Source organism: Gopherus flavomarginatus, chromosome 2, assembly GCF_025201925.1.
Source record: "Gopherus flavomarginatus isolate rGopFla2 chromosome 2, rGopFla2.mat.asm, whole genome shotgun sequence".
NCBI lineage: Eukaryota > Metazoa > Chordata > Testudines > Testudinidae > Gopherus > Gopherus flavomarginatus.
Genome location: NC_066618.1, coordinates 279,651,278 through 279,664,659, shown reverse-complemented (window position 1 = coordinate 279,664,659; position 13,382 = coordinate 279,651,278).

The following is a 13,382-nucleotide window of genomic DNA, read 5'->3' as shown; positions in this document are numbered from 1 at the left end:
TATGTGAGAGAAACTTTTTCTTTTTTTAAGAAATATCCATTCATGTAAAGCAGAGTGCTTGTGAATGTGTATATAAAAGGGATGAAGAGAATAAGAAATCTATGTTGGGTCTGACTGTGAAAACTCTAAATTCAATGGGACTATGCCAGTGAGTCAGAGCTGCTCATGTGAGTAAGGGATTACAAAGCAAGACTAAAACTGAATCCCTTGGTCCGCGCCGCTTCCTGCAGCCCACATTGGCCTAGAGCAGAGAACTGCGGCCAGTGGAAGCTGCGATTGGCCAAACCTGCCGACGCTGCAGGTAAACAAACCATCCCAGCCCACCAGCAGATTTCCCTGACAGACTATGTACCAAAGGTTGCCAATCCCTGCCCTAACTGAAGCTTATACAGAACTAAGAAAGCTACTAGCAAGAAACTCTAAACTTTATTAGACCTTCCACAGCCCTGGTATAGGAGCAGTGCAGAACCACCTGCCCTGGGAAACATTCTGCTTCAAGTCATGCAGGCACAAGGTCTCTTGGAGGTCCCAGGGGAGCACACATCCTGCTAAACTGCAGAGAGGACACAGCTCTTTACACCTGCGCACTCAGGATGAAATTCACAAAGGTGTCTAATTCCCAGAGAGAATCCCACCCTCAGCCACCTCTCCTGAAGATGGTTCAAAGGGAGGAAGGGCCTTGGATCCATTTCCTTCCATCCTGCTTTGGACTGACTAGCACCATAGGAGTGCTAGAAGACACTGCAATTGTGCCCACCCCCTTGGCTGCACCAGCAGAGTAGCCAGGCATAACCTGGCCCTAAGGGAGACATCTTGTATGTTGGTAAGTGCACAGGACATAGACACCATGATACCAGCAGCAGAGCCGTCCCTAGGGCACAGCGAATCGGAGCAGCCACAAGTGGCTGGCTAAATATCACCCTTCTTCATATACCTCAGACTGAGGGAACCTCTGCCAAAAGCAACTTAAAAGTGATCGATAATAAAGCTCGAGTGAATTTTCAGCAATTTGAACATGTCATTTCAGACAAAATAGCACTAAGACTCAGAACACGCCAAAAATAGAATGGGTCAGTGTCATAAACAGATAGCTAAGGGTTAATGTCTCTTTCACCTGAAGCACCTGACCAGAGGACCAATCAGGAAACCGGATTTTTTCAACTTTGGGTGGAGGGAATTGAGTGTCTGAGTTTTTGTCTGCCTGCCTGCTTTCTCTGAGCTTTGGAGAAGTAGTTCTACTTTCTAATCTTCTGTTTCTAAGTGTAAGGACAAAGAGATCAGATAGTAAGTTATATGGTTTCTTTTCTTTGGTATTTGCATGAATATAAGTGCTGGAGTGCTTTAATTTGTATTCTTCTTTTGAATAAGGCTGTTTATTCAATATTCTTTTAAGCAATCGACCCTGTGTTATATCATCTTAATACAGAGAGAACATTTGTATGTATTTTTCTTTCTTTTTTTTATATAAAGCTTTCTTTTAAGACCTGTTGGAGTTTTTCTTTACTCAGGGAAATTGAGTCTGTACTCACCAGGGAATTGGTGGGAGGAAGAAATCAAGGGGAGATCTGTGTGTTGGATTGCTAGCCTGACTTTGCATTCCCTCTGGGGGAATAGGAAAGTACTTTTTGTTTTCAGGATTGGGAACAGAGAGGGGGAGTCTCTCTGTGTAGTTTCACAGAGCTTGTGTCTGTGTATCTCTCCAGGAGCACCTGGAGGGGGGAAGGGAAAAAGAATTATTTCCCTTTGTTGTGAGACTCAAGGGATTTGGGTCTTGGGGTCCCCAGGGAAGGTTTTTCAGAGGGACCAGAGTGCCCCAAAACACTCTAATTTTTTGGGTGGTGGCAGCAGGTACCAGGTCCAAGCTGGTAACTAAGCTTGGAGGTTTTCATGCTAACCCCCATATTTTGGACGCTAAGGTCCAAATCTGGGACTAAGGTTATGTCATGGTGGCAGAGGTGGGATGATCTAGACAGAATCCAGAAGCCATTAGGAATATTATATTTTTCTTTTCTCTGCTAAGGGCTTTTTAGCAGAGAGAAACAGTTGGTTTTAAAAGGGAACCAGAGAGAATTTTTTTTTTCTGCTCTCTCTGGCAGTTTGTGGCTTGCATGTTAAGTGAGAAGCCATTACCAAACTGTTGAGGGTCTTTTGTCATGCAATAGCCCTCCCATTAGGAGGCAAGTACCAGCACTTATATGCATGCAAATAAAGTGGTTTTTCTGGTTTCCTTTCATTGAACATTAGCTAGAGAGAGAAAAGGAAAAAAGCACTGTTGCTAGGCAGACTTCAGAAGGCAACAGAGAACCTGCAGTTCAAAAGATAAACACCGGAGGGCACCCCAACACAAGAAAACAGGAACCATGACTTCTAAGGCAAAAATTGAGGCCAAAGAACAAATCAAAGAAGCTGAACACAGGCGAGAGATGGAGATGAAAGAAAGAGAAGAACAGATCAAAGAGGCAGCCTACCAAAGAGAACAGGCAGCCTACCAAAGAAAACAGGCAGCCAAAGAGGCAGCCAAGGAGGCAGCACACAAAAAAAAACTAGAAAAAGAAAAGGTGGCCTACCAAAGGAAACAAGCAGAAGAAAAGTTGGCCCACCGCCAAGAAATGAAAAAACAACAAAAAAAAATAAAAAGAAGAAAAAACAAAAAAAACATAAACTGAAGTTGGCAAAAGCTGGGCTGCATGTGCCAGCCAACCCTAACAACCCGGCGCCAATTATTGCTCCACAGCACAGGAAATTTCCCACCTACAAGGCAGGTGATGACACCGAGGCCTTCTTGGAAAATTTTGAAAGAGCCTGTCTTGGGTACAACATCCCCGAAGACCAGTACATGGTAGAATTGAGGTCACAGCTCAGTGGACCTTTAGCAGAGGTGGCAGCTGAAATGCCTAAGCTGCAAATAAATAACTATAAACTTTTTCTAACCAAGGCCAGATACCGAATGGGGATAACCCCAAATCATGCCCGTCGGCGCTTCAGAACCCAAAAGTGAAAACCCAAGGTGTCATTTCCCAAACACGCCTACTACATTGCAAAAAACTATGAGGCCTGGATAACAGAAAACAACATTCAAACCTTGGAAGAACTAAACCTCCTCATACAAATGGAGCAGTTCTTGGATGGTGTTCCTAAAGACATCACACGGTACATACAAGATGGAAACCCCAAAGATATCGCTGAGGCGGGGAAGATTGGAGCCAAATGGATGAAACTAGCAAAAAGCAAGAAAGCTACTGTCAAGGGGAACAATTACCCCAGGGGGCACACAGACCATAAACCCTACAACCGAGGACAGCCAAAGACCCCACATACCACCCAAGTAAAGCCACAAACACCCTACCCTTCCACCTCACCAGTCTCCAGTAACTCACCTCGGCCCAGTAACCCATCAGATGGAAGATGCTTTAAGTGTAATGAACTGGGACATATCAAGGCCAACTGTCCCAAGAACACCATGCAAGTGCAATTCATTACACCACCATCACCCCAAAGATCCCCAGGCCCGGATGCCTCTCAAATACCCTTGGAGCGAAGGGAAAATTTGAGAGTGGGCGGAAAGAAGGTTACTGCGTGGAGAGACACGGGGGCACAAGTGTCAGCTATCCACCAATCCTTCATTGACCCCAAATTCATCAACCCGAAGGCCAAAGTTACAATTTACCCCTTCATGTCACAAGCTGTAGACTTGCCTACAGCTCAACTGCCTGTCCAGTACAAAGGCTGGTCAGGAATGTGGACTTTTGCAGTATATGACAATTATCCTATCCCCATGCTACTGGGGGAAGACTTGGCCAACCAGGTGAGGCGGGCCAAGAGAGTGGGAATGGTTACACGTAGCCAAAGCAGGCAAGCTTCCAGACCCATTCCTGTTCCTGAACCGTCCACAGACGCCCCGTCTGTGTTACCAGAGACCCAGACAGAGGTAGTGAACCCGGATTCCATGCCTACCACTGAAACAGCCACAGCATCTCCAGTCCCAGGCCCGGAACTGGAACAGCAACCAGCACCAGCAAGTGCAACCACATCTTCAAACTCAACGCCAGAGGGCGCCAGCGAGCCACAACTGGCAGAAGCAACAGACAGCCATACCCAAAAGGCTCAGCCAGAGCCTGAAATACCCTCAGGTGCACCAGCGGAGAGCGGTTCACCAGCAACGGAAACAACCCCATCACCTACATCGCTTCCAGAGGGACCAAGCCCAAGTCCACAGTCTGAGGAAGAACTGGTGACCCCAGCCTCAAGGAAACAGTTCCAGACTGAGCAGGAAGCGGATGACAGCCTTCAGAAAGCTTGGGCGGCGGCACGGAGCACCCCACCGCCTCTCAGCTCTTCTAATCGATCACGGTTTGTTATAGACCAAGGACTTTTATACAAGGAAATTCTTTCTGGTGGACACCGGGAAGAATGGCAGCCGCAAAAACAGTTGGTGGTTCCAACTAAGTACCGGGGGAAGCTCTTAAGCTTAGCCCATGATCATCCCAGTGGCCACGCTGGGGTGAACAAAACCAAGGACCGGTTGGGGAAGTCCTTCCACTGGGAGGGGATGGGCAAGGACGTTGCCAAGTATGTCCGGTCTTGTGAGGTATGCCAAAGAGTGGGAAAGCCTCAAGACCAGGTCAAGGCCCCTCTCCAGCCACTCCCCATAATTGAGGTCCCATTTCAGCGAGTAGCTGTGGATATTCTGGGCCCTTTCCCAAAAAAGACGCCCAGAGGAAAGCAGTACGTACTGACTTTAGTGGACTTTGCTACCCGATGGCCAGAAGCAGTCGCTCTAGGCAACACCAGGGCTAACACTGTGTGCCTGGCCCTAACAGACATCTTTGCCAGGGTAGGTTGGCCCTCTGACATCCTTACAGATTCAGGGTCTAATTTCCTGGCAGGGACCATGGAAAAACTGTGGGAAACTCATGGGGTGAATCACTTGGTTGCCACCCCGTACCACCATCAAACCAATGGCCTGGTGGAAAGGTTCAATGGAACTTTGGGGGCCATGATACGTAAATTCATCAACGAATTCTCCAATAATTGGGACCTAGTGTTGCAGCAGTTGCTGTTTGCCTACAGGGCTGTACCACATCCCAGTTTAGGGTTTTCACCATTTGAACTTGTGTATGGTCACGAGGTTAAGGGGCCATTACAGTTGGTGAAGCAGCAATGGAAGGGGTTTACGCCTTCTCCAGGAACTAACATTCTGGACTTTGTAAGCAACCTACAAAGCACCCTCCGACACTCTTTAGCCCTTGCTAGAAAGAACCTAAAGGATGCTCAAAAAGAGCAAAAGGCCTGGTATGACAGACATGCCAGAGAACGTTCCTTCAAGGTAGGAAACCAGGTTATGGTCTTGAAGGCGCAACAGGCCCATAAGATGGAAGCATCATGGGAAGGGCCATTCACGGTCCAAGAGCGCCTGGGAGCTGTAAACTACCTCATAGCATTTCCCAATTCCTCACTAAAGCCTAAAGTGTACCATGTTAATTCTCTCAAGCCTTTCTATTCCAGAGACTTACAGGTTTGTCAGTTTACAGTCCAGGGAGATGATGCTGAGTGGCCTGACGGTGTCTACTACGACGGGAAAAAAGACGGTGGCGTGGAAGAGGTCAACCTCTCAACCACCCTGGAACGTCTGCAGCGGCAACAAATCAAGGAGCTGTGCACTAGCTTCGCCCCATTGTTCTCAGCCACCCCAGGACGGACTGAACGGGCATACCACTCCATTGATACAGGTAATGCTCACCCAATCAGAACCCCACCCTACCGAGTGTCTCCTCATGCCCAAGCTGCTATAGAACGGGAGATCCAGAACATGCTACAGATGGGTATAATCCGCCCATCTACCAGTGCATGGGCATCTCCAGTGGTTCTGGTACCCAAACCAGATGGGAAAATACGCTTTTGCGTGGACTACCGTAAGCTAAATGCTGTAACTCGTCCGAACAACTATCCAATGCCACGTACCGATAAGCTATTGGAAAAGTTGGGACGTGCCCAGTTCATCTCTACAATAGACTTAACCAAGGGGTACTGGCAAGTACCGCTAGATGAACCTGCCAAGGAGAGGTCAGCATTCGTCACCCATGCGGGGGTGTATAAATTCAATGTCCTTCCTTTCGGCCTTCGAAATGCACCCGCCACCTTCCAGAGGCTGGTAGATGGTCTACTAGCTGGACTGGGAAAATTTGCAGTTGCCTACCTCGATGATGTGGCCATTTTTTCAGACTCCTGGCCCGAACACCTACTACACCTGGAAAAGGTCTTTGAGCGCATCAGGCAGGCAGGACTAACTGTTAAGGCCAAAAAGTGTCAAATAGGCCAAAACAGAGTGACTTACCTGGGGCACCAGGTGGGTCGAGGAACCATAAACCCCCTACAGGCCAAGGTGGATGCTATCCAAAAGTGGCCTGTCCCACGGTCCAAGAAGCAGGTCCAATCCTTCTTAGGCTTGGCCAGATACTACAGGCGATTTGTACCACACTACAGCCAAATCGCTGCCCCATTGACTAACCTGACCAAAAAGACCCAGCCAAATGCCGTTAAGTGGACTGATGAGTGTCAAAAGGCCTTTACCCAGCTTAAGGCGATGCTCATGTCTGACCCTGTGCTCAGGGCCCCGGACTTTAACAAGCCATTCCTAGTAACCACGGATGCATCTGAGCGTGGTATAGGAGCAGTGCTCATGCAGGAAGCAACAGATCACAACTTCCATCCTGTCGTGTTTCTCAGCAAGAAACTGTCTGAGAGGGAAAGTCACTGGTCAGTCAGTAAAAAGGAATGCTATGCCATTGTGTATGCCCTGGAAAAGCTACGCCCATATGTTTGGGGACGGCGGTTCCAACTACAAACTGACCATGCTGCACTAAAGTGGCTTCATACTGCCAAGGGGAACAACAAGAAACTTCTTCGTTGGAGTTTAGCTCTCCAAAATTTTGATTTTAAAATTCAACACATCACAGGAGCTTCTAACAAAGTAGCTGATGCACTCTCCCGTAAGAGTTTCCCAGAATTCAGTAGTTAAAAAGTGTTCTTAAAATGTAAAAGTCTGTTAGTTATATACTTAGGAGTATATGTAAAGGTGTATGTGTTGTATTAATCTGTTTATTTTCAAGTTCTAAAAGGAAATCGCCGCCAGTGAGCTTCCCCACTGTCTGCAATTTGGGGGGCGTGTCATAAACAGATAGCTAAGGGTTAATGTCTCTTTCACCTGAAGCACCTGACCAAAGGACCAATCAGGAAACCGGATTTTTTCAACTTTGGGTGGAGGGAATTGAGTGTCTGAGTTTTTGTCTGCCTGCCTGCTTTCTCTGAGCTTTGGAGAAGTAGTTCTACTTTCTAATCTTCTGTTTCTAAGTGTAAGGACAAAAAGATCAAATAGTAAGTTATATGGTTTCTTTTCTTTGGTATTTGCATAAATATAAGTGCTGAAGTGCTTTAATTTGTATTCTTCTTTTGAATAAGGCTGTTTATTCAATATTCTTTTAAGCAATCGACCCTGTGTTATATCATCTTAATACAGAGAGAACATTTGTATGTATTTTTCTTTCTTTTTTTTATATAAAGCTTTCTTTTAAGACCTGTTGGAGTTTTTCTTTACTCAGGGAAATTGAGTCTGTACTCACCAGGGAATTGGTGGGAGGAAGAAATCAAGGGGAGATCTGTGTGTTGGATTGCTAGCCTGACTTTGCATTCCCTCTGGGGGAATAGGAAAGTACTTTTTGTTTTCAGGATTGGGAACAGAGAGGGGGAGTCTCTCTGTGTAGTTTCACAGAGCTTGTGTCTGTGTATCTCTCCAGGAGCACCTGGAGGGGGGAAGGGAAAAAGAATTATTTCCCTTTGTTGTGAGACTCAAGGGATTTGGGTCTTGGGGTCCCCAGGGAAGGTTTTTCAAAGGGACCAGAGTGCCCCAAAACACTCTAATTTTTTGGGTGGTGGCAGCAGGTACCAGGTCCAAGCTGGTAACTAAGCTTGGAGGTTTTCATGCTAACCCCCATATTTTGGACGCTAAGGTCCAAATCTGGGACTAAGGTTATGTCAGTCAGATTATTTGTTTCAAAGTATGAATTGAATCCCTTGTTGGTTAGCAAGTCATTTGCGAATCTGTCCCAGTTTCTACTGACATATTCATTAGTCATATAAGTATTTGCCAGATAGCTGCAGATGAACAGTTCCCAGCCTCTGGATAGCTTTGCCCACTGTTTACTTCCACTATTCATTCCTTTTTGGGTAACTGGCAGGGCCAGCTCTAGCCATTTCACCGCCCCAAGCACGGTGGCACGCCGCGGGGGGCGCTCTGCCACTCGCCGGTCCCACAGCTCCGGTGGACCTCCTGCAGAATGCTCCACCAGAGCCGCGGGACCAGCGGACTCTCTGCAGGCACGCCTGTGGGAGGTCCACCGGAGCTGCCTGCCGCCCTCCCAGCAACCGGCAGAGCGCCCCCTGCAGCATGCCACCCCAAGCACGCGCTTAGCGTGCTGGGGCCTGGAGCCGGCCCTGGTAACTGGTCACCTAAGTTATGTGGGATTTTTTCTGTACCCTCACTGAATGACATTTCAAAAAAAAATGCTTCTGGTTTGAACAGTCAATCAAATCAACATTCAAACTACACTTTGTGAAACTTTCAGGATTTATGAACATTTGCACAAATGTGTTATGGTCATAAAAATACTCATAAATACTAATATGGCCCTATAGTTCACAGTAGTCCAAATCTGGTGGTTTAATTAATGGAAAGATTTGCAAAGTAATTTTCCCTTCTATTAAATCAGCTCATATAAAAAGTTGGACAGGCCGTTCATTTACCGAAAATCAAACCAGCAAGAACAAAGAAGTATTTTTTCTGACCCAGTAGCAGAGAAATTTGATGCTGTGACAGATTTTGCTAGAGGTTTTTCACTGGTATTATCATGACCAGGTGTTGCCAACTCATGATTTTATGGCAAGTTTTCCAATATGTGGGTGTATTTTGTACAGCTTTACCTGTTGGAATCATGAGATTTCAGGAGAATTTCAGCTTTCTTTAAAATAAAGTTTCTAGCCCCCGTGGTTGCAGAAGAAAGCCTGCAAATATGAAGGAACTCTACCCTAACAATTGATAAACAAGAAAATAATGGGAGGGTCCCCATATGTAGGAAAAATCTACCTCTGGCTGACTATGCTGTTTTTAAGGTGGTTTGCACTGTGTAACTCAGCCTTAACAGATCAAAGAATCTGACTCAATGTTTTTAATTCAGTTCTTATGAAAATGAGTAATTTGATCCAATCATAGTTGGGAGTATGTGTTGTGCAACCTTCCTCATACAGCTCTCAGGATGCACCTTAGGTTTCACCTGCAGTAATTCTGTTATTCCTATTTAGACATCTTTTTAGCAAAGTTTGTCAACTTATTATTGTTATTTGTTTGGTTCTGGTAGCAAGCATTAAGTGGCAGGTCTTGTATAAACATATAATGGTGCCAAATAGTGCAGCGGTTTGTGCCATGGGGGGTGGAGTGTCAATGGGCCTGTGTTTCATGCATTTTGACCAGTTTAAGCAAGTTTTATAACAATTGGTTTACGTTGCTGGAGTTTTTGTTGTCTCAGAAGCACAGTCATGAGACTTCTCCTTGTGCTGTTGATAACTGTTTAGGCAACCAGCAATGCTCTGATTCTCAAACTCAGGTTTGAATGTGCATATCCAGATGTTTTGTAACCAACAGGGTAAATTCATTGTTTGTATAAATGCATGAAGGGGGCTTGTGTTCTTCATTAACTGTTCCCTAATGTGGCTTTCCTAATTCTATCTTTGTTCTTTATACCCCTTTTCTGTCACTCACACATTTCTTCCCAAGTAAGCAAGGCAGCCCATCCTGTTGGTCTAACTGGACTTTGTGAACTATAGTTAAGTGCTTGTGAGTGTGTCTATATTAACCAGTAATGTGTGGTGTTTAGATGTGCTTGTAATTATTAGAACTGGGAGCACTGGCTGTTGGGAGTCTGAAAGGACGGGAAACAGGAAGGAGGGGGGAGGAGTTGAGGAGACTGAGTGAGATTTACAGAGGGTGCAGCAGCAGCTTGGTTAAGAGGTTTCCACTGTAAAAATAAAGTCCTGTCAAAGCTTGTTAGTACCTTGCCTGCTTGACACAACATAGTGATAGTGTTATGGTAGCACCTGAAGGGACTGGCCAAGACTGGGGCCCCAGTGTGCTAGGTAATAGGTAACCTATGGTAAGAGAGCTCCTGTCCCAAAGCATTTACAATCTGAATAAACAACACAGAAGGTGAAAGAAAGGAAATATTATCCCTAGTTTATTCATAGACTATTAGGGTTGGAAGGGACCTCAGGAGGTCATTTAGTCCAACCCCCTGCTCCAAGCAGGACCAATCCCCAGATTTTTTACCCCAGTTCCCTTAATGGCCCCCTCAGGGATTGAACTCACAACCCTGGGTTTAGTAGGCCAATGCTCAAACCCCTGAGCTATCCCTCTTTATTGATGAAAGACAAGCAAAGAAAGTTTAAGTGACTTGGGCAAGGTAATTAGGAAATCTGTGGCAGAACCAAAACCTGAACGCAGATCTCTAGGGTCCCAGGCCCTTGTAAGAACCACAAGACCATCCTCTCTCTTCCTCAAGTAATATCTCATGCACGTGACCATACCTAACAGGCAGAATCACCAGCCTTGACACCCCAGCTGAGGAAAGAGCAGAAACACCGGTGATACCAGCAGGTCTCCACAATAGGCCACAGCCCGGAAAGCGTCCTTTGATCTGCATTCTGTTCCTCAGACTGTAAACTCTTCGAGCCAGGACAGTGGTTTTGTTTTGTGTTTGCACAGTGCCTAGATCAATGGGGTCTTGTCCTCTGGGCATTGGGCTAATACAAATAAAAGTAACATTCCTGTTTGTGCTGGGAGGGACCCACAATTCAGTTCCACACTGCAATGTCACCTGGTTGATTTACCAGTCATGTGACCCGGTGAGGGTCTGAATAGAGCTGGCTAAAAAAATAAGTTATTTTTTTCATGAAACTTTCATCCTTTTTTTTGTTGTAATTCAGAAGTGTAGAGGGGAGCCACTGGGCCAAAATGCTTTAATTGAGGGAGCCATGTTCAAGTGACATCTCTCAAAGCATAAAGGTAAGAGAGATGGGGGAGTGTGCTTATTAAGATCACGTCCATGCTGCTTTTAATAAAACTTCTCTTAGCATGGATGCCCATAACCTAATAGGCACTGTCCACGCGCACAATGACCCAGTTCCTGCCCCAAAGCACTTCCAATCTAAGAAAAGAAACAGCGCAGGGAGAGGAGAGGTTTTCCAAGAGAAGCTTCTAATCTGACTCATTGTTTAGCAGGAGGGTTTGATTTATAAATGGGAGGCAATGTGCCCATGCTAAATTGTCTTCCCACACTAAACACACACTCAGTTACAGGCCTTATTAAACAGAGAGGAGCACAAAAAGCCATATCTGTTCCCATCAGTTATACCGCACACAATGAAATATAGACAATGGCTGCACAGTCCATTTTAAATGAGCACAAGACACAACAGAGCTGTGAGTTTAATTATTTAAACACATCAACGCTTGGCCAGAATCAATGCAAAACCAGCTCACTCTCTCACAATATTACTGTAGTTTAGTGAAGCACAGAAGCCACGGACACTAATTTCTGGTGTGGGAGCAAACTCATTGTCACAAGGATGGAGGCTGTTTTGTTAACCAACAAAAACCCTCTGCAGTCGGGTGTTTGAAAGCCACCTAAAAATGGGCATCTGGGAATGGCAAAGGTGCAAAAATAAAAAGTTATTTGATCTTTTGTGTCAGTTTTTGATTTAAAAGTAAATTGAAGTGTTCTTCCAAAGTATTTTGATTGGTTTGGCAGATTTTATCTGTACTGTACTAGACATGCCCTGGGGCTGCATTTTTATTTAAACAGTCATTTAAAAAAGACACCTGTCTGCTGCTCTAAGCACTCTATTAGATCATTGGTACTACCACAAAACCCCAAGAGCATTAAAATAACCATTTTAACAGGAACACTGCCTGCCAGCCAGCTGAAAAAAAGCACCACTTGACCATTCTAGAAAGTTCTTTCTCCTTAGCTGTCTCCAGAATTCCTATGAATCTCATACATGGCCTTCCTTGCGCCCTCCCATCTCCCGCCTTCAGAGGAATGGCGTTTCTGATCCAGGGGGCTGGTTATCAAATCATTTGCAGATCATGATAGAGGAGACCTACAAAGTTTGGATCCAGATCCAAACTCCCCAAAGTTTGACATAGCTGGACCCCCTTCTCCCCACACTCCATACGGATATATTTTAAGTAAGTAGCTAGTTGAACATATTAAAAAGTCCATATATTTGGAAATACTAATTCATAATTCATACATGCCACATGTATTTTACACACTTTGGTGCCAAATTATGCTCTCAAGGAATTAAGTGGAAAAACTCCCATTAATTTCATTGGGCGCAGGATACATTTTCAAAGAGCCTCTTAAAATGTGCCAGTAATATTTGTGCATAAAAATATGAGCTGCTGTATGTATAAATCACATAACAGTAAATAGAGCTATCGAGGCAAACCCACAGCTGCCCTGGCAAAGTCTGCAGAGGAAATTTCAAAATCCCTTTGGAAGCCCCATCCTCCCACATAAAGAATATATTTTATGAAACATTTAACAAGTACACTTAACATGGAATATTTCTTCCGTGAATCACCCAAGATGATTATTTTCATAGAAGCAAAGCAGCACACTGATTTTGCAGCAGTATAACAAATGCAATGGATTTATTTTTTAAAGAAAAGGATGATCACAAACACATTCCTGTTAAAGGAGCAGTTGAGAACAGCATATTGGAAATTGCAAGGGACTCTGAACCTTCTGTTTTTTCCCACTGAAACAGTGGTAAAACAGTGATCCAATTTCTCTGTGATTCATTTCCGTTACATTCACCAGCAGCTTACATTCAAAACAGAAATTTCATCTACTACAAAAGAAACTTAGAATGAAAAGGGTGTTATTTATGTACCAGCTGCTGCAAATGAAAAGAACTGAGAGATGCATGAACCCACCGTACACTGTGAGGAAACAAATATCACAGGAAAAGCAGCAAAGAATCCTGTGGCACTTTATAGACTAACACGTTTTGGAGCATGAGCTTTCGTGGGTGAATACCCACTTCGTTGGATGTATTCACCCACGAAACTCATGCTCCAAAACGTCTGTTAGTCTATAAGGTGCCACAGGATTCTTTGCTGCTTTTACAGATCCAGACTAACACAGCTACCCCTCTGATAAATATCACAGGCAGTCTTAGCAGCTGCTTAGAGATGTTTAAAGACTAGATTCTGAAGCACTTGCATTGGTAGAGTTTCAAGAAGCCACATGTGTCAGTCCTAGAGTCAC